General features: G+C 41.4%; 1 long non-coding RNA gene across 1 annotated transcript; it reads right to left on the minus strand.

Moving 5' to 3' along the window:
* Window positions 1–8,625: 8,625 nt before the first annotated feature.
* LOC141119879 (uncharacterized) lies at window positions 8,626–23,027 on the minus strand. Its single transcript, XR_012239720.1, has 3 exons — window positions 22,951–23,027; window positions 21,775–21,850; window positions 8,626–11,945 (listed from the first exon to the last, which is right to left on the minus strand). It is a non-coding gene; the product is annotated as an uncharacterized lncRNA (long non-coding RNA).
* Window positions 23,028–23,258: the final 231 nt, after the last annotated feature.

Consider the following 23,258-nt stretch of genomic DNA (forward strand, 5'->3'; position numbering starts at 1 on the left):
CCCAATGAGTTTCAGATGAACTGCCACTCATCATTATAACCTCCTCGGTGATGAAAATGAGGACCTCATTGAAGAGCTGGATGTGTGCCGCATCTTCTTTAGTGCGCTATGGTTCTTAAGAATAAAAGAGAAATTATAGCCTTGGCATACATGTGTAAATCAAATATTACAGTTTAAGAACGTTCCATTTGATTATTCTCTACCTGATCTATCTGGCACATCCTGGATGTTATGTAACAATAATATACATTTATGTTGCCTTCATGTAAAAGTACAGCTAATGCCATTCCCAAAAATGCATTCACAAATGTTCCAGTGCCTACAACAGCCTTTCCCAACTAGGGTTCTGTGGCTCCCTAAGGTTCCTCCAAAGTCTGCTAGAGGTTCCTTTAGCAATACTGAATTAATCTTCAAGCTGCAGTGACCACCATAGCATACAAACATATTTTACAGTTTTTATTTCATAGCTATTTTAAAAAATATTTTTTTTATATATAAAGTGGGAGATGCTGTAAAATCTTCTGCCTGGGAAGGCAGATACTCTGGGTTGCCAAATTCTCAATTTTTTTATTTATTTCTATATCTAAAACCTACTGAACACATTTATGTGCCATGAAATGTAGATATAATTTTTAGCAGAGGTTCCCTGAGATCTGACCATTTTTGCACCAGGTTGCTCTAGTGTAAAGTGGTGAATGGTCCGATATCTCAATGGCAACATGGGCCAGGTGCGTGCGCATGCACATGGCTATTCGAGGGCACGTCGAGAAGCTCCACCCAGCGTGGACTACACGTGACCGTCAGGGTAAAACCGATGCAGGCAGTCAAACGTAGTCAGTGTGAGAGGTAGGGTCACAGTGCAATGGAGCAATGAGTGAACAACAAGTTCTGCTACAAATTGTGGAAAACGGCAATGGAGATGCAATGAAATGTTGGTGCAAGTGTACGGGACAGAAGCCGTGAGCAGAAAATGTGTTTACGATTGGTTCAATCGCTTTCCCAACAGGAAGAAAACGACTGAGGATGAGCCACGTTTGGCTCGGCCGTTGACAAGCAGAACCCCAGATATGATTGAGCACGTGCAACAAATGCTGGCACGAGATCAGCGACTGACTCTATGATTGATGGTAGAGGAATTTGGCATTAGCAAAGACATGATGCGCACCATCGTCCACAAATATTTGGGTAAGCGGAAGATCTGTTCCCAGTTTGTGCCGCACAAGCTGACAGGCGAACAGAAAGCAAAACAGATGGAAACCTCTGGAGATTTCATTACCATGTGCGACCAGGATCCATCCTTACTGCGCATCATTGTTACAGAGGATGAGACCTGGTACTATCAGTTTGATCCAGAATCCAAGCGGCAATAGATGGAATAGCATTCACCATCTTCCCCACGACCCTAAAAGAGTCACCTGCAAAATTCTGTTTCCCCGCTTGAAGAGTGTCATGAAAGGCGCACGTTTTGCGGGCATGCCAGCAATCCAAGAATGTGTGACAGCGGTTCCGCAAATCGATTCCAAAAGAGGCCTTTGCTGACAGTTTTCGGAAGCTTTATGAACATTTCCTAAAGTGCCTCTGAAATTCTCTGTAAAATTTAATGCAATATAGCAACCTGGAAGCGTTCTGTACACAGTTGGTGTGTATAACTCTAAACTACAGATAAATCAACTTTTCTCATAAGAACATAGAAAGTGCATCAGCCGAATAAAATTAATTTGTTACTCCCATCAAGGGTGATTATCTGACATGGAATTTTATAGATAGGCAACTCCTATCCTCCATATTGATTAGTGGTTCCAAATTAATAATAACTACTGCAGTAGGGAACAGACACACAAGATGCATTCCGCATCTTTCCAAATAACTGTTCTGCCTTATGCAATTGAAGATTTTTATACACATGATTACATAGGTATCACATTAATATTACAACTGTACTTTTATGGTAACAAGAGGCGTTACATAGGCAGACTATTTCTAATCAGGACTCGAAAGAATGAAAACATGTAATGAAAACATTATTAGTGCCATGTGCACAGTGAGGGCAGTGTGCAATACATACAAAATATAATACGATTATATACAGAACTTACAAATTTCCTTTACAGTCTCCTCTCTTTTGATTAATATTTTGATCACTAGCCATACCTGCTATAACCTTTAACCCGGAACCTACACGCGCTTAGGTGGAGGTAGTCCTGGTCAAAGAGGCAAAACTCCATTGTGGAGAATATAATAGCCGAGCAGCTTTTCATTACAAAATTACTTTTCATTGTGAAAAACAATGAATGATTGATAAGACATATTTACAGAGTATTGGCTGTACACTCCTGTGGCCAGAATGGCCTTCTAGCTTAATTGTTGGCATGCTGATTTTATCAGCATATGTCCACAGACAATTCTACATAGAATGGAAGATGTACAAAAGACAAATATGACTTCTACATGGCTAAACTACTTTTCATATCACAATATATATATATATATATATAAATATATATATATATAGATATATGTGTATATATATATACAGGGCTCAGAATTTCAAGTCCTGAGCTACTAGCCAGGTCTCAAAGGTTACTCGCCACCAGTGCCCCTCAATGCAGCCTCACCTATGCCCACCATTGCAGCCACACTGTGCCCACCATTGGAGCCACACTGTGCCCACTATTGCAGCCACACTGTGCCCATTGCAGCCACACTGTGCCCATTGCAGCCTTACTGTGCCCATTGCAGGCACACTGTGGCCATTTCAGCCTCACTGTGCCCATTGCAGTCCCACTGTACCCATTTCAGCAACACTGTGCCCATTGCAGCCACACTGTGCCCATTGCAGCCTTACTGTGCCCATTGCAGCCTTACTGTGCCCTTTGCAGCCTTATTGTGCCAATTTCAGCCATACTGTGCCCTTTGCAGCCATACTGTGCCCATTGCAGTCCCACTGTGCCCATTTCAGACTTACTGTGCCCATTGCAGCTATACTGTGCCCATTTCAGCCTTACTGTGCTCATTGCAGCCATACTGTGCCCATTGCAGCCTCGCCTGGGCAGAGGAATGCATGGCTGGAGGAGGAGGAGAGCCGCTGGATAGCATGCTGTTAATCTGCGCTTACATTATAATTGTCTCCGCTCTGCTCGATACAGCCCCGCCTCCTCCTGATCCCATGCCTGTGATAGATAGAACGCATCACAGCATTGGATAATGTAAGCACCGGTAACAGCATGCTATCCTGCGGCTCTCCTCTTCCTCCCTGGGGTGATCGCTGGGAGAACGTCTCCCAATCAACCCCGCCAGCAGTGCTCTCCCCCCCTCTCCCAGGCAGGCAGCTCAGATCGGAAGCGAGTGGAAAATTTGAGGGATATATATATATATATATCCCTTACAATTAAAGTATTTCAATAAATAGTACCCTAGACTGTGATTCCAAGAGGGAAACAAATCAAACACAGAGATTTATTTAATTTAGTCATTTTTGCAGTGTCTGGTCTGGATCCAGGTGACTTTTCCTTCAAGTTTTGCACAATTGTACTTGAAATAGATGCTGTATTGAGTCTCCAAACATTTCCTTATATATAAATGTCTCTTAACAATGCACAAGTCATCTGGCCTTCCAAACTTTTAGGATCTGGAATTGGGGAGAAAAGACATAAAAGAGTTTGTCAAAAACCTTAAAAGATCAGCAACAAAATATAAGCAAGTGAGTAACACATTCCCAAACCAAATCCCATAGGAAGAGAGTCCAACATCCCCTTAAGGGCTTGATAACATTTAAGAAAACATTCAGGCAAAAGTTTTCTAGTTTCTTAATCTACTTTTTCCGCTACATTGTAGACAGTAGGGGGTGTAAAAATAAAACCTCAAAGCTTCTAGTAAGGACTCTCCTATAAAAATGATTTCCTCTGTTACCTCTGTAGATTCTGCATTCGGTACTTACAAACTACTTCTGATAACACTTTGTACTGTGGCCTTTGCAGTAGCATCCAGAAAACATGTCCATACAGACAAAATGCATATTCGTGAGATCCTGACTTGGGCACCTGGATATATCTTTTTGTAATCTCTGGATGTTCAGCTTTTGGTAACACCTTCGGTAACAGGTAAAACAAGAAGTAGTATGTTATAAAAAACAACTGTGGAGAACCCTGGCTCTATCCCATGCTCATTTACTAAGGCAGCCATAACTGCTTGTGACTGATGACACAGTCCATCTGTCAACCTGGAGGGAAAAGAGTGACTGGCAGACATAAAAGATCACATTTTTCCAAAATCTTGTTTCATAAGAAGTTGCCCCCTGTAGACCACTTGTTCTTCTCGTTCTGGGGTCCTTAAAGTTGAATTATTAATTCCAGCTATACTGGGCCAGAACTAGGGTGGAATCTGTGAGTTGCACAGACCCAGCAAGTGTCCGGGGCTGTAATGCAGCATCCTAAGTCGCCTGGTCTGCTTCCATGTGTGAGTTTTAATGGTAGTATGGCTACTTCAGCAAGAACCTGGAAGGCTGAAAACAGCCAATCAAATTAACTTAGCATGCTTGTTTGGTTTACCTGCCAAAATAAAAACAAACTTCTGGCCCTTCAAATGGAACCAAAAGCTCTCTATATCTCAACTACCTTTAAAAATATATACCATATATACTCGAGTATTCGGCGGCCATTCACTGTTCAAAAGCCGCGCCTCCTCCTCATCGTCCAAAAAACTTAATTTCCCAGCAGTCAGCGGTCAGCCTATCACGGACATTCTCTCATCCTCATACCACGGACGAGGACGAGAGAATGTCTGTGATAGGCTGTACACTGACTGCCTATCACAGATGAGGAGGCGAGGCTTTTGAACAGTGAGAGCCGCTGCCGAGTGCTATGTAGCACACGCTGGCCGCCGTCTGCCTGCATGACACGCTGATCATGTAGGCAGACGGCGGTGACTCGTGTATAAGTCGAAGGGGGCACTTTCAGCCCCAAAAAAGGGGCTGAAAAATTCGACTTATACACGAGTATATACGATACTCTTTTTATATACTCTTTTTATAGCTCACAGACTTTGCTAAAACATGGAGCTCTGCTTCTTGAGCTGGGGAAAAAGAATCAAATTACTCTAAATACAGAGTATCCTTCTGGGTGATAAACTGCATACTCACTATAAAACCGGGATCAACTCTACAAAAAATGAAATATCTGGGTCTTCAGGGAGTGTGTCCTGCACTGGGCTCACAGCAGCTGATTCCTACATCATCAATGTAACATATGTGGTTTTCCTTTGTCTCCAGCCTTCTCCAATAGAGATAGTAAGGTTGCTGGATTCAAATGTATGCATTTTTCACTGTTAGATTCGTACATAAACAAACAAAACAAATTCATATTTTGAACCTTTCATTAGAAAAACATTTAGTAGTTTAGCTGTATATTTACTGTGCAGAATGTGGGACCATTAAAAATGTAGTATTTGACCAAAATAATGTCTAACTTTGTCTAATAGCACCTTTGCATAAAGCTACAGCTGTAAAATATTTGGGGGAAACCCTTCATTACTGGGTCCAGCTTGCATAAATATATTACAATGGCTTGTTTTCTATCATGCTGTTTGTGTAAGAACTCCAGTTTCATGTTTCAAAAAGACAACTTTTTCCTGGCAATGTCATACATTTCTCATTGCTTGCTCTGTTGTTAGTTTTAGCTAGATAACACAAGTCCTTAGTTTCCATCTGACATTCTTTTCCTGATGTCATAACATATTAAATGATAACAATACCCTGCTGTCATGCAGAGATGTCCAATAAATCCAAAGTATTCTTCTGCTTATACCACTGCACTTACAAGGAAAAGGGGCACATTATTGCACAATCCACACATTCTGCTTTGGATTTCAAAAATAAAAATAAATAAAAACAAAAGGACCAACAATCTGTATATGACAGAACAGAAAGCTCTCAGCCAGATCAAAAACTACCGTATTTTTCGCACCATAAGACGCACCTGACCATAAGACGCACCTAGGTTTTAGAGGAGGAAAACAAGAAAAAAAATATTCTGAACCAAATGGTGTCCTAAAATATTTAATATTATACTACTACTATAGGTGGGTGGTGGAGACACAGTAATACCACCCCCCTCCCAGATCAGCTCAGCTACACTATACCTGGGTGTTGGTGGTGGTGGTAGTGGACACAGCAACCTCCCCCCCTCCCAGATCAGCTCATGGTGACAGGGCAGACACAAATACCCCTTCAGCCTCTTTTATCACAACAGCTCAGGTGACTGGGCAGTGGATACCATGCCAGCCCACACCTCCCTCCGCCCTTATCACCTGCTCACCTCAGGCAGTGGAGGACACTGCCATTACAATCCACAACCCCCTCTGGCTGGCTGGCTGGCTCGCTGGCTGGCTGGCTCTGGAGCAGGAAGTAAGACTGGACCAGACCATGGCACCGGGGGTGTTCCGGCTGAAAAAAATACAGCCAGGGCTCTTGCCGCCATGGGATGGTGTCACATCTGGCGGGTGTCAACTGACCTGGGTGCGGAGCGCACCACCATTGCAATGCCACTGACACCCCCCATGTTTTGGCACCCGGGGCAGACCGCCTCCCCCCAGTCCTACTTGGTATGCCCCTGCAAGGATCCGTCTCACATCCTGTCCTCTCTCCTTCCCAGAGACGCCGACCCAATATTCTGATGCGGCGGCGGGGGGGGGGGGGGGGCAGTGCCTGGTCAGTATTTGCTCCATAAGATGCAGGGACATTTTCCCCCATTTTTTTTGAGGGGGGGGGGCATCTTATGGTGCGAAAAATACGGTATACAATTGGCTGCAGGTGGCATCTATCCTAACAGGGTGTGTGGACTTGATGTGATGGGTCTGTTATATTTAAATTTTATTTATTATTACTCTCACATCATGGACCACAGATCAAGTTATTATCAGACCTTTAGATTTCATTTTTGGAGAACAACTTCTTATGTATCCCATCCATCTTGGCTTTGTTAAACATTATGGCAGCTGTATTCCAATTAACAACCTCATCTTAATATTTTTTTTCTCTCAATAAGGGTTTATTGTATAAATGTAAAATTACAAAAATGTTATCTTAATCTAAACTAATCCCATTTTACAATTTTGCCCAATAACCTGGATTTCATTTCCAACCAAAGGTTATCTAAACCAGTTACAATATATCTATATTATTAATACAATTGTTAAACTCATATCAGAAATGAATACTCAAGTGATAATCTCACTATCACACCCTAGTACTAATATATATACACAGATATATTTCCTTAAAGGAGGACATTTTACTTAAATTCCCTGTTTTAAATGCACTGTTTCTACTATCAAAGGATATTCAATTTGTGTAATACACGGTTAAATGTAACCTTCATTTCACTATGTTTGGAAAACAGATTCAAAATAATTGTTATCACATTGTTTATCATTAGATTATATAACCCGGCACATTTTGTTATTAATGTATTGTGTAAAAAACAGAAATTGAAATGGTATCCTTCCAGCTTATCACTGATCTCTCATCCCAGCTACATTCTTTCATGAGAGTGCAAAGGAGGGGGTCACTTCTGCATACATGACACACACAAGAGATAGAACTAAAGGTTCCAGCATTCACACACATACACGAATATCTCTCTAAAATCGCTTACCTTTTTCCCATTTGTACACAACACATGCATCATTCTCTCACTTTCTTTTAACTCTTTAATATTACCCTGCTTAAATTCTGCTTTCCTTATTTTGTTCTGATATCCTTTGCATCCCATGTATTGTAATCCCATACTTCACTACTCTAGCTTCTATGATTCTATGATCAGACAGGCAGCCATAGTACTCATCCCATTTTCCCTCTCTGACAACATATAAAGTATTCTGTTTTAACTCTCATTTCTCTGTTTTGACTTTAATAATTGTAGTGCCTGACCCCAAATTCATCCCACAACTTAACATCAAAATGTCCCTTTCTGTCTAGTGTTAATTGTCACCCTTGATCCATCCTCCTCACATATATAGCTGTTACTCTAGCTGTTTACTCTGCATGATTCTTAGTCCCTGTGGACTTTGGTAGTAACCCAGTTACCCATTTTGGATCCCGTCCATTCTAACCATTTATCTAGGGGCTCAGTATAGGCGGAACCGCACCTTCAGTTCATATATTTTATAGAGCTCCTCTTGCGCTGGGCATTTTTGAGGGTCTCTTTATCTAGCAGATGTACTACATATACCTGTGAACAGCACTATTCTTCCCTTTCTTATCTATAACACTCCGATGGACAGTAGACAGGGACAACATAACATATAACCACCAATCAATAGAGTTCGATTAGGGGAGTAAAATAGGTACCCTTTGTCCCGAAAATGCCTTATCGATCAAGGAAGTCTGATAACTCAAATGTAAGCAAAAGGCTTCCCTCAGCCGGCTGATTATCAGAAATTCCCGGATCATCTCAAGCTCCTCGTTTTGGATTCTCAGGGTCACATGTAAATCACCTCCTGGCTGGCTTGCCATCTGACATGGAATTTTATAGATAGGCAACTCCTATCCTCATATTGATTAGTGGTTCCAAATTAATAACTACGGCAGTAGGGAGCAGACACAAAAGATACACTAAACATCTTTCCAAATAACTGTTCTGCTTTATTATGATGCAATTGAAGGTTTTTATACGCAGGTATCACATTAATATTACAATTGTACTTTTATGGTAACAAGGGACGTAACATAGGCAGACTAATTCTAATTAGGACTCGAAAGAATGCAAACATGTAATGAAAACATTATTAGTGTCGTGTGCATACAAAACAGAATACAATTATATACAGAACTTACAAATTTCCTTTACATTATCTAAAAGGTATGGTGGAACAAATTCCCTCGGCCCTTTCCCTCCTGCCGAGTGCCCCTGCAGCAAGCAGCCTTAGGATAAAAAACTTTCTGACATTAGAACCACTTTAAAATCCTTGCAATGTACATTGATCACCCAGAGGGGATTGTTTTTTTTTGTTCTCAACAAAAAGTCTCTCTTTAAGTGTTTTTGCTTTCAATCAGTGGTCTAGCTACAGAGTAATGAATTACTCTCTATAATCTAAGAAAACCTTTTCATTTCCTTTTTTTAAAGTGAGCATGTGAGCCTAGTGGTACCCCTTCTTTCTGAAAAACAATTATGACAATAACAGCTACTTATGACAAGTTTGATTTTATATTGCCACGTAGTATTTCTGGCCACTTCTGAATTTAAGTTAGGCAAAACATCTCCTCTTCAATTTACTAAAAGCAAATAGACTGTTCACTTTGCAAGGGTAGTTTCACATCGCAAGTGAATTTTTCCCAGAGCGTAGTAAGTGAACTGAAGCTCTGCTAACTTCCATCTTCCAATCATGTACATGAAAAAATACAGTTTTTTTTTCCTTGCATGCGATTGGGTATTCTTTGCAAAGTGAAATTGTACCACATTCACTAAGCTCTGGCAACTTCCCAGATCGCAAGCAATTGTGCTGCATGTTTGAAAATAATTTGCTAAGCTATTGCTATACGTGCCAGGCTCCACAAGTGTGTTGCAAAATTGAAGCAAGTCTGCATTGCATGACTCCAGATCAACTTTCTTTGCAAACATTCTGCAAGTCTGCTGCAAATTCTGGCTCAGCTATGTTGTGCATTTTCATGCTGTATACTTGCAGAGCTCTTGCTGTAGAATCACCACTGTAACTTTGCTCTTGCTAGAGACTTGTCACTCAAAATTGCTACAAATTGGAAAAGTGTCAACTAAAACTTGTGCTTCAAATGTACAACTTGCCAGTGAAAATGCGCAGCAAGCTAACAGACTTACAATTTAACACTGCCACAATTTTGTGGCAAGTTATCCTTTCTATCTGGGTTCCCTTCCTATTACAAACCCTTTTTTTAATAAATTCTGTTTTGTATCTAGCTTTTTATCTCCCTATTTTCTACTCACCTATAGTAATAATATAAACAAACCTTAAGGTTTGCTCCAGCACAGATAGAATTTGAACAAACAGGTTTCTATGTTGTTTTACTGTCTTATGTGCTAGTTTCATATTATAGTGTGCTATTTTCTTGAAACTTGTGCTTTTTTCCTAATAAATATTGCATGACAAAAAGGAATTGTTAGTAGAAATAGATAGTATTTCAGGAGCACTATCTGTGCATGTCGTATCTGTGCTTCATAAACACAAACCATTTAGTGTTACCTTTTGCGATTGTTTTTATAATATTCACGAACTGGGTCAGAGCTATTGGATGTCTTAAAAAAAAACTTCTATGGAAACAAATATGACATGCTGCCTGCAATAAATCTTGACAAAGAGCTAGACCAGAAATGTTAATTTTTCAAAAACTCAGATCTCATTTCATAACCTACACATAAGAGACTTGTATCTCAATAAAGAATAAGCTGCATTGATGAATTTTACATGATAAATTGTGCTTACACTGAGGGTTTGCCTTTCCGTGTTGATGTTTTTTTTTTCCCTCACTAATTTAATAGTGGAAAGATTTTCACAGATACACATTTCCCATTCTCACTTCTCCGGGGAAATATTATGTGTAAAACGATTAATCTTCCTGTAGCACAGAAATACAAAACCATTTCATCCCTTGCAATTCATCTGTGAAGTGAGATTCTGTTTAAATTCATTGGACCTTGTGGACACTCTTTTTGCCATATAGGTTATGTTAAATAAAATAAAATAATTACAGCGCTTGCAATAGTGCATAAATCGATTCAATAAGAAATCTTTCAAAATAATACAAATCATTTAAATATTCTTGTTGAAGTATTGCAAAATGTCCCAAAAAAAATGCTTAAGTGCTCCAATCCACAAAAAAAGTGCATTTAGTGCACCAAACTTCCACTTCTTTGTGTGACACGCATCCCTCCTGTGTCCCCACTCACCAGATGAAATGGACCATATGAAATGGAACCCTAGCTTTTCAGTCTAGGGGTCATATAAGCTGTATAACTGGCCAGGAATGGCAACTCACAGAAGGTCCTATGGAGATCTCCCCCAGCGTGACAGTCACAAGTTAGTAGATTAGACAAAAATTAAAAGAAGGCACTGATAGTGAAGCACAGTAAGGCTGGTATTTATTGCGTAAATGCAAGTTAGTACTTACAGGACAAAGAAGACAAATGGGCATATAGCAATGCAAGGATAAAATCCAGGAAATGCCGCATCCAGCGTGCATTCCACCGAAACCAGAAGTGACTTTGTTGGACTGAAGGCTTAGTTTTTATTTATTTACTTTAAAGTGATATTAAAGGCAAGTTTGTTTTTCTTTTTTAATAACAAACAAGTTAGCCCCAAACCTCCTCTTCTCGGGTCTCCACCAGTGCTCCTGGCTCCACCCTTCTGCCAAGTACCCCCACAACAAGCAGCTTGCTGTAGGGGCACCCAAGCAGGCTCACTCCGGGACCACTGCTCTGTGTGTCCATTCAGACACAGAGCTTCAGCTTGGCCCCGTCCCCTCTCTCTTCTCATTAGCTCACAGGCTGTGACTGGTGTATCAAAGTGTAGTGCTATTATGTCAAATTAGATAGCCATAATACACAAATCGTGAAAGTTGTACATATATCAAATAAAGTAAAAAATTGGTGAAATAACAAAGTCTCTAATAGTCTCCAAAGGTCACTAATGCATACTGATCATTCGCAGTCCATACTGAGATGGAACAGTCCTGTTCACCTTGTGAGTAGCCAGTATAATAAATGGAAGGCAATTTGTGATAATCCCACCACCAGAGTAAATTGTACCAGAAAATGTGGACCCAAAAGAACAAACGTTCTATGAGTCAAATGTGCTTGTATTGCCACCAGCAATGGAAAGGGAGCCTTAGAGAACCACGATGATGGAAATCTGTAGTCATCCAGGCTTTAATGATGAGGGGTTTTCTCCATAAGGGTGGTTATACATCCAGGAAAATTAGCCTGTGAAAGATAAAAAAGGGGCCACATAGCGTAATTCCGTAAGCAGGAAAATTTTAGTAAAAAGTAGAACACTTACATTTACGTTGTAAAAAAAGCACTTTAAGTAAAATCGTGGCGGCAGTGGAGTCACTCTCGATGCGTTTCATCTCACTTCGTCTGGGGTGCTCGTCCACTGCAGCCATACTCCCTAATAAAGACACTGTGACCCCTATGATGAGAATCCAGCTCGTACAGTGTTGAGCCATGCACTTGCGGGTTCGTCCAAAATGGCGGACCCGCGTGCGTTCCAAGCCTCTCTGTAATATTCACTGGCTGTGACTGACAGCAGCAGCAATGGCTCCCACTGCTGTCTCAGCAAATGAGGAGGTAGAGATGCCAGAGAGCCGAAGCTCTTGTGCACATCGCTGGATCGCGATGGGGCTTAGGTAAGTATTGGGGGGGCTACTGCACACAAAGATTTTTACTTTGATGCATAGAATGCATGAAGTTAAAAAACTTTAAGCCTTTAGAACCACTTTAACCACCTGTCGACCGCCACATGCCGATTTACGTCAGCAGAATGTCAAAAGGGCAGTGGCGTAGCGGAGGGGGCCGTTGCCCCGGGCGTAACATTTAGGGGGGCGCAATGCTGGCTGCCTCCTCCTAAATTCACTGCCCTGTGTCCCCACGCTCTGGCCGCCATGTTCAGTCTCCGGCGCCCTGTGATTGGCCATATGGGGTCATGTGCGGCGGCGCGGCTGGCCTGTCCTTGATCGCGGTACATCCTGGAGTCCCGCCTCTGCACATGTTCAGTCTCCGGCACCCTGTGATTGGGTAAATGGGGTCATGTGCGGAGGCGGGACTCCAGGAGCAAGCGCGATCGTTAACAGGCCAGCCCCGCCGCCGCACATGAGCCCATACACCCAATCACAAGGCGCCGGAGACTGAACGTGGTGGAGCGCGGGGGACACGAAAATTCAAGATTGTGAGCCGCTGCTGTCTCCTCCTCCTGCTCCCCTCCGGACCGATGGAAAACAAAGAAGAGAAGGTGAGACTCCCTCGTGATGAGAGTCGTGTTGCTGGCCCGGGGGGGGGGGGGGGGGCACAGTCTGGGAAGAGGGAGCAGCCAACCAGATAGTGAGTGAGTAGAAGAGCAGCTAGAGTCATGCAGTGTAGTGGTCAGTATAGAAATACTGTAGGTAGGATAGTGTAGTGGACAGTAAAGTAGTCAGTGCAGTATAGTGGACAGTATAGTATAGTGGTCAGTGTAGTGGACAGTATAGTGTAGTGGACAGTATAGTATAGTGGTCAGTGTAGTGGACAGTATAGTGTAGTGGACAGTATAGTATAGTGGTCAGTGTAGTGGACAGTATAGTATAGTGGTCAGTGTAGTGGACAGTATAGTGTAGTGGACAGTATAGTGCTCAGTATAGTATAGTGGACAGTATAGTGTAGTGGACAGTATAGTGCTCAGTATAGTGTAGTGGACAGTATAGTATAGTGGACAGTGTAGTGGTCAGTATAGTGGATAGTATAGTGTAGTGGACAGTATAGCGGTCAGTGTAGTGGGCAGTATAGTGTAGTGGGCAGTATAGTGGACAGTATAGTGTAGTGGGCAGTGTAGTGGACAGCATAGTGGTCAGTGTAGTGGACAGTATAGTGTAGTGGACAGTATAGTGGGCAGTGTAGTGGACAAAATAGCGGTCAGTGTAGTGGGCAGTATAGTGTAGTGGACAGTATAGTGGTCAGTGTAGTGGGCAGTATAGTGTATAGTGGTCAGTATAGTGTAGTGGACAGTATAGTGTAGTGGTAAGTATAGTGGACAGTATAGTATAGTGGACAGTATAGTATAGTGGACAATATAGTGGTCAGTGTAGTGATCAGTATAGTGCATAGTGTAGTGGACAGTATAGTGGACAGTGTAGTGGGTAGTGTAGTGGGCAGTATAGTGGATAGTATAGTGTAGTGGACAGTATAGCGGTCAGTGTAGTGGGCAGTATAGTGTAGTGGACAGTATAGTGGGCAGTATAGTGTAGTGGGCAGTATAGTGGGCAGTATAGTGTAGTGGACAGTATAGCGGTCAGTGTAGTGAGCAGTATAGTGTAGTGGACATTATAGTAGTCAGTGTAGTATAGTGATCAGTGTAGTGGACAGTAGAGTGTAGTGGACAGTATAGTGGGCAGTATAGTGTAGTGGGCAGTATAGTGGGCAGTATAGTGTAGTGGACAGTATAGCGGTCAGTGTAGTGAGCAGTATAGTGTAGTGGACAGTATAGTAGTCAGTGTAGTATAGTGGTCAGTGTAGTGGACAGTAGAGTGTAGTGGTCAGTATAGGAATCAGGTTGGTTAGTACTATTGTAGGAAGAGAAGGGACAGGACTCGGGGAGTGCTAAAAGTCCACAGGTTAGGGGGCGCAAATTACTTGCCTTGCCCCGGGTGCTGACAACCCACGCTACGCCACTGCAAAAGGGCATACGCGTACGTCCCTTTGAATTTGCCACCTAGAGGGTGGGAGCGTGCTCGCGGGTCCCGCAAACTCCATGTTCGCCGGTGGCCCGCGATTGCGGTGAGGGGAGGCAGAACGGCGAGTTGCCTATGTAAACAAGGCATTTCCCTATTCTGCCTATTTGTAGCTCTGATCGCTGTATAAATGTCAATGGTCCCAAAAAAGTGTCAAAAGTGTTCGATCTGTCCACCATAATTTTGCAGTCCTGTTAAAAATTGCAGATCGCCACCATTACTAGTAAAAAAAAAATAATAATAATAAAAATGCCATAAATCTATTCCCTATTTTGTAGATGCTATAACTTTTGCACAAAAATATGTAGAATACATATTGGCCTAAACGGTGGAAGAAATTATTTTTTTTTTATATTTTTGGGGGGATATTTATTATAGCAATAAGTAAAAAAATATTGCTTTTTTTCAATTTTTTTTCAAAAAATAAAAACCACAGAGGTGATCAAATACCACCAAAAGAAAGCTCTATTTGTGGTAAAAAAAAGGATGTAAATTTTGTTTGGGTACAGCGTTACACGACCGCGCAATTGTCAGCTAAAGCAACGCAGTGCCGGATTGCAAAAAATGCTCTGGTCAGGAAGGGGGTAAATCCTTCTGGGGCTGAAGTGGTTAACTTGTATGTTTCAGTCACTGGGAAAAAGGGTGGTTAAATAATATGTACACTTTTAGTATGCCTAAACTCCTTTATTACGTTGTATATCTAGTGTAATGCCTTGTACACATGGTCGGACATTGATCGGACATTCCGACAACAAAATCCATGGATTTTTTCCAACGGATGTTGGCTCAAACTTGTCTTGCATACACATGATCGCACAAAGTTGTCGGAAAATCCGATTGTTCCGAACGCGGTGACGTAAAACACGACGTCGGGACTATAAACGGGGCAATAGCCAATTGCTTTTGTCTCTTAATTTATTCTGAGCATGCGTGGCACTTTGTCCGTCGGATTTGCCTACACACGATCGGAATTTATAGGATCGGATTTTGTTGTCGGAAAATTATATAGCATGCTCTCAAACTTTGTGTGTCGGAAATTCCGATGGAAAAAGTCCGATGGAGCCCACACACGGTCGGAATTTCTGACAACAAGCTCCGATCGCACATATTCCGTCGGAAAGTCCAACCGTGTGTACAGGGCATAAGACACTGGCTGGCAAGGTTGAGGACAATGGGGTTGATTTATTAAAGGCAAATAGGCTGTGCGCTTTGCAAAGTGCAGTTGCACTCTGCAAGTGCAGTTGCTCCAGAGCTTAGTAAATGAGGTAAAGCTTCACTTTGCAAAGAATACCTAATCACGTGCAAAGAAAATTTTAGAAAATGCATTTTTGCTTGAACGTAATTGGATGATGGAAGTCAGCAGAGCTTTTGCTCATTTACTAAGCTCTGGAGCAACTGCTCTTGCAGATTGCAATTGCACTAAATCAACCCCAATGTATATATGTCACCTAGGTTTTGCACCTACACATGGTGAGGGACTCCAGGATTTGTGTCTGTTATGGAGAAAACAATCTTTGTGTTTTCTCAGACCTTAAAGTGGTTGTAAAGTCAGAAGGTTTTTTTTTTAAAAAGCTTCTGTGTGCAGCAGCCCCTCTCAGCCCCCCTAATACTTACCTCAGCCCCATCTCGATCCAGCGTTGTTGCACGAGAGCCTCGGCTCAGGGAGCCAATGAGGAGAGAGGGGGGGCGGGGCCAAGTCACAGTTCTGTCTCTGAATGGACACACAGAGCAGCGGTTCGTCTTGTGGGGCCCCATAGCAAGCTGTTTGCAGTGGGGGCACTCCGCAGGAGGGAGGGGCCAGGAGTGCCGGCTGGGGACCTGCTCTGTGCAAAACCACTGCACGGAGCAGGTAAGTAGAACATGTTTGTTATTTTTAAACAAAAAAAAACAACTTTAATATCACTTTAACCGCTTGCCACCCGCCCACCGTCCCATGACAGGGGGATGGTGTGGTTCTCGTTCTGTGTCGATGTCATATGATGGCACCCAGAACGGCCGCTCTTGCCCGCCCACATGGGCGTGCAGCGTGGCAATCGCTGGGACACGGCGCAACACCGATTTCTGTAAAGAGCCAATCACGGGGCTCTTTAATCATGTGATCGGCTGTGTCCCATCACAGTCAGTCACATGTAAACACAGAAGTGCCAGTGATCGTCTCCCATCACCTCACACTGACAGAGTGTGTGGTGAGGAGAGTCAATCAGCGGCATCTCCTCGCAGGGAACACCAGTGCCCTGAATACAGTAAAGCCCCCAAGTGCCACCAATCAGTGCCCATCAGTGCCACCAATTAGTGCCCATTAGTGATGACATTCACTGCTGCCTATCAATGCCCATCAGTGCCTCCCATCAGTGCCGCCCATCAGTGCCACCCATCAGTTCCCATCAGTGCCTATCTGTGCCCATCAGTGCCACCTATCAGTGCCAACTATCAGTGCTCACTAGTGCCACCTATTAATGCCCATCAGTGCCCACCAGTGCTGTCCATCAGTGCCACCTATCAGTGCTCATCAGTGCCACCTATCAGCACCCATCAGTGTGGCATATTAGTGCCTCCTCGTCAGTGCCACCTAATTAGTGCCCAGAAGTGCCACCTCATCAGTGCCCATAAGTGCCACCTCATTAGTGCGCATCAGTGCAGCCTATCAGTGTCCATCAGTGCAGCCTCATCAGCGCTCATCAGTGAAGAAGAAAAATTACTTATTTCCAAAATGTACTGACAGAAACTAAGAAAAACCTTTTTTTTTTCAAAATTTTCCGTCTTTTTTCTTTTTTTTGTAAAAAATGAAAAACCCAGCAGTGATTAAATACCACCAAAATAAAGCTCTATTTGTGTGAAGAAAATGATAAAAAATACATTTGTGTACAGTGTTGCATGACCGCACAATTGTCATTCAAAGTGCGATAGCGCTGAAAGCTGAAAATTGGCCTGGGCAGGAAGGGGGTGAAAGTGCCCCGTGGACAAGTGGTTAACAAGTACTTTACTGGACTATGGAACTCAGAGGCTTTATAAAGCTTTGAGTAGGGTAAATTCTTCATTCTTATGTCCACATTGTACCTTGTAGCCAGACCTCATTAATTAGTCTCAAGCTGTCTGCTAACCTTTTTATCCACTTCGGATGCAGAAGATTTTATTTTTTTGCTATTTTTCTGCTCTACTTTAACTGGTAATGGTGCAGTCATGCAACGCTGTACCCAAACAACCTTTTTATTATTTTCTTTACACAAAAAGAGATTTCTTATAGGTGGCATTTGATAATCACTGGGTTTTTATTTATTAATATATAAATAAAAAAAGCCCTGCAATTTTGAAAAAAAAAAACAATATTTTTTACTTTCTACTATAAAACATAGCCAATAAAAAAATATTAACAGTTAATTTCTTCATAAATGTAGGCCAAAATGTATTCTGCTACATGTCTTTGGTAAAACAAATCCCAATAAGTGTATATTGATTGGTTTGTGTGAAAGTTATAGTATCTATGAACTTTTTAGTGGAATTTTTTTTTATACTATTAATGGCGGTGATCAGCGACTTATAGTGGTTCTTTGATAGTGTGGTAAGCAATCTGACAATAACAGACACTGGGTGGGAAGTGACATCACCAGTATCCATAGATGTGCGCACAGGGTGTGCCAGGTGTGCCCAGGCACACCCTAATCACCCTGTGCAGCACAGATTCCCCCTACTGCCCCCCCCCTTTTCCTCCCACAGCGCTTCTGGCTTCCCTCCTCTCCTTTCCTCCTCTCCTTTCCCGACAGCTGTTACTGTGGAGATGTTTTAGGATGAGTGGGGGAAGGGGCCGGTAAATATGTAATTTACCGGCCTCTTCCCTATCTGAATGAACATTGTGAGTTATCGGTAATGTGTGTTTGAGCTTTGGGGTGCACACCCTAATGCAATAGGCTGCGCACACCTATGCCAGTGTCACTAATACAGTGATCAGTGATAATACTATACACTGTCTGTCTGTCAAGACACTGGCTGGGAAGAGGTTAACATCTTGGGGGCAATCAAGGGGTTAAGTGTGTGCCCAACAAGTGTTAATGTGTCTATTATGTGCTGCTTTTTACTAAAACTCTCTTTGTTCCTTCTTCCTGCTTTCCATGCCACTGGGCCTGTACGAGCCACTGTATGATGCATGCAGGTCGTCCTAAATAGTTTATATATGAGCTGACTGAGGCTTAAAGGACTTCCTCTCCCTCTTCTGTGGGACCTGCAGCTGTGTGAAAAGGCTGACTGCTGACAGAACACTAAAAAGGTACATTATGCTGCCTATTTGTTTTGGGAACCCTTTAGGGGACACCCTGTTAGTCAGAAACTGACATAACTTTAGTTAGTCGCTCAAACAAGGATAGGTTTAGTTTGTTTTATTCCATGCTTTAAAAAGCCCTCCTGCATTCAACTGTGTTTTTTTTTTTGCTGCCTTGCTGAATAAAAGTGGCCTGTTCTTGGGGTTCCTTTCCTGTGCATGGTTTACCACTAACAGTTGATCTTGTTCTCTTTAAATTAGTCATATCCAACTTACTGTCAAGTTCCCTCTTTGGCTTATTTTTTATATTAATCAGCCCCCCACCCCTTATGGATGCATTTCCAGTGTTTTGTTCATTTTGCTTACCTATCTGGGAGTTTTTGTTATCATCTTGCTTGGCCCTGTGATATCACAAGAGCCACAGAGCTATTCACTCTGTTCTCATCAGCTCTGGCAATTCTGTGTTCTGCAGGGAGGGGTAGGGTGACAATGCTTCAATGAATTCACCGGAATTAAGATCATCATGTATTTATTCTTTTGAGGACAGAGCATTTATTGATTAAAGGTGGCAATTTTAATTATTTGATATGAAATTTTTACACTGATCAGTGACTGCAGCCACCAATCAAGGAAAACTTTTCAACTGAAGTACCTTTTGAACTTTTGACAGAAGTAAATCAACCAATAGACATCTGTCGTGCGAGGACTGCCACACAAATTCAGCTAGTCCTCACTGAACTGAAATAATTTTAATCAGTGTATTCCCTTAGAGTCTCAGACTAATAAAATGTCTGTTATTCCCCCCTGGAAATTAAACTCCTTCCAGGTTTACATGGAGGATTAGCAAAAGCTTCACCAACATCTATTCCTTCCTCACTTCACACAGCATCAAATCGGTAAACTATTTTTGAGAAAAATATGTAATAACTTCACAAGAACTTTTCCGCTATATACAAATTCAACACCATGTTAACTCTTTCCTGCCAAATATAACACCTTCGTTAGTCCTTACTAGCTTCAAGAGTAAATGCTGAACTGATCCCCATTCCCCTGGCCTTTGTTCTCTCATATAAGCATCCTTCAATTCCTCCAAAATAATCCATAAAGTGAAATACATGCTTCACTGGAAATAAAAGTTAAATCCCAGCATCCCAGAGGAGAACTGGAAAGACGTTTGCTCTTCCACAGCTCTCTAAACATTTCAGCAGTGAAAATTTTGTAAAAAGTCTTAATACATTGGTATTTGACTCCTTCCCAGATTTCCAAATATGTTCCTAGTTACTCTTCCCTTTGCTACAAGGGCTGTGGACATGAAGGGACTAAGTTACATTTATGGTGGATGTGCCATAAGGCACAGAGGCTTTAGTGCACTTCCTAATACATACAGTTCTCAATTGAGGCTTTGTTAAATAAACCAACCCAAGCTATCCTTTAAAAAAAGGCAACATTTTATATTTTTAGTGCCACTAAACAAACTACAGCTCACTCCTGGAGGTCCCCTTTGTTGATATCATGGATACCATGAAATAATTACTTTTGACTTGACCATGGAGCATTGCACATCTAACTTCTGAGCTCTCAGATGAGGATGTGTAATTCTTTTGTCCCAGGGATGGGGGAATGTCTCTCCTCTTTTATTTGTGTAGTGTCCCCTCACCCCTCCCTTCTTTCCTTCCCTCTCTTACTCTTCTTTCCTCTCTCCCTTTTTAATTGTTGTTTTTTTTTTACCCTATTGCTCTGTATTTTATACAGTTACACTGCCATCATAGGTCTGCGCACAGGGTGTGCCAGATGCGCCTGGGCACTCCCTAATCTCTCACTGAGCAACTCTGCTTATAAGAGAAGTGCGGAAGCATTTCTCTCTCACTCTGAATCTGCAGGCAGGGAGATCAGAGTGCCACAAGGAAGGCTGTGTATATATATATATATATATATATATATATATATATATATATATATATACACATGCATGTGTGTTTGAGCTTTGGTGTGCACACCCCAATGCAATAGGCTGTGCACACCTACAACTGCCTTTATATATATAGTATGCAATGAATCATCTGTAGATATTCCTTCAATAGTGTAATATACCAAGAACACTTCCCTGTCGACTAGCAGTGTCCTGATTTCCCTGTAATGAAACTAATTGGTTTATATTCATTAATGTATACACATATGTGTTTCATATACAGGGCAACAGTTATTTGGACTGCATCATTTCATGATATGGCCCTTCTAATTATGTAATGATTTGGAAACATGATATGTATGTTGGTTTACACTTCCTGCTCTGTATTGAAAACTTTAATAAAATACATTGAACAAGAAAAGTTTTGGAGCCCAAATATTTATACATTACCATGCAGCAGTGACTGACCAGCCTTGCATGCTAGATGATCCAGCCATGATGAAATATTAGTTTCAAAGAAGAATAAAATACCCTCAACCAAAAATGGAATGGAAATGGAATGGAAACAACAAATTTAACCTCAGGAAAATTAAGACAGAATTATAAATATAAGTATATGAAATACCATGTGAGTTACTAGAAGGAAAATATGAGGAAAGGTTAGAAGGGCCCCAGCCCTCCAGTAAAATCTGAAATCTAAAATGTGAAAATGAATAATGGTGATGTGTTCCTTCCTCAATCTGGACTTCAGTGCAACTGGCTTGGACACATTGAGGTAGCTCTTTCATATTAAAAAGACTAATTTATCATCTCTTCTGCAAAAAATAAAAAATAATGGAGAATTTGTGAATAAAGGGCTCCTTCCCTGAAGCTTAGGTTTCCAGCAGTAATGGCATAGAAACAAAAAAGTAGTTGGCATATTCACACATGGGCCCAGAGAAGTGAGCAGGTGTCTGCTACTCGAATGACATATATTCTATAATGGTCCTCCCGTTCCATTCAGCTGTTGTGTCTGTTCCACACTTGGTATATGATTATTAAAATTCTAACCTGGAATATTCATTATTTAAAATGAATATGTTCTTTATTTTCAAGCACAAGTTTTTCAGCTTTCATCATTAAAGTGGAAAAAACATTACTGCTGGGCTGATGCTAAATAATGATGTTCACCTCATTCTGATTTCCATCATTTGGTTGTTTGAACTGCTCAGCCTTCTCCAGCATGACAAGACATGGTCAAGAAAACCTACAGAAAGCAAATAAAAAGGTCAATGTTCAAAACAGTGACGTGAATTTGAGATTTTCCTAATTCTATAAATTTCTATGGTATTGTGTTGCTCCAAAGAGGGACCCTTCGTCCATTTGCTATAATTGTTAGATCAATATGGCATCCTGAACAAAAGGCTTCCATACCACTGCTGCATAGAAATGGTATGCAAAGAGTTTGCAAGATTAGTCATCAAACATAGCTACCTTGCCATCAGTTATTTTGGATCCTATCAACAAAGACCTTCCTCAACCCTCTTCCTCACTTAAAGTTGAAATCTAGGATCACAGTTCTTTGTAATTTAAAAAAAGTCTCAGTAGTGTACAGTGCTGGCAATCTCACATTGATCCTGATGTACTGTTCCAGGGAATAGTTAGAGGTTGAGCTTGAAAGTTTACTACAATTAACCCATTATGTGCTTTGCTGGCATATCTTATTTATCAAGTGTAAACTAGATGTGCCCGTTGTCTGTATTAGCAAGGGGTTAAAGATCTCAAACGAGGGTGGTACCTTGTATGTTAATGTACTTAAAAAAAGAAAACTGGTTCTAAAGCCCAATAGAAACTGGCCAGCATTCGGCCCTTTCCTGCAGTCAGAATGCAATGATCAGTGCTGCCGGCTATATGCACTGCTTGATCAGGAAAAACCCAACAGGCTGGTTGTACAGAAGTCAATAGTTAGATTAACTTCTTTACATACAGGGTGCCCAGACATGGATCGAAATTCAACCGATCCCTGCTGAACTGGAAAAATTTTGATCCATGTATGGCTTAAATCTGTCCCCTAATTGCACTTTACAAGCTGTTCTGAACAATAGAAGCTACTTTTAAAGTTCTATGTATAAACCCACTCCAAAGAAACCACCAGAAAGGTAAGAAAATTTTATTTTTTTGTAGGTATGCTGTGTGAATGGAAACACATAATAAACATATAGTGGGTGAGGGGTTCCTAAATTTGACTGCAAAGGTGGAAATACACTTTAAAGTGACACTATAATATATCTTTATTCTCCAAAAAGAATCCATATGCATCCACACATACTGGCCTTGATATCTATTTGTTGTGAAATTATTTCTTACCGTGTTTTTTTCCTCCTTGTAACATCCTCCGTGAGCTCCCAAACCTCTTCTTTCTCCTTTCACTTCCACTTGTTTAGAATGAAAAAAAAAAAGAGTTTGGAGATTTTTTTTTTTCGGCGTGTAGTGTCACTTTAAGGCTGTCTGAGCAAATTAGACAAGCAGCAGAGGGTCCAGTAATGGGGAAATAAGGAACATAACAAGCACATCTTTTTTTTAAAAAACAGTAAGTTTTTATTTATTTATAATGAGTATCATTACAGATAATCAGCAATATTAGACATAACTGCAAAGATTTGGTCATAGTAGTA

This window comes from Aquarana catesbeiana, linkage group LG01, assembly GCF_042186555.1.
Source record: "Aquarana catesbeiana isolate 2022-GZ linkage group LG01, ASM4218655v1, whole genome shotgun sequence".
Taxonomy (NCBI): Eukaryota; Metazoa; Chordata; class Amphibia; order Anura; family Ranidae; genus Aquarana; species Aquarana catesbeiana.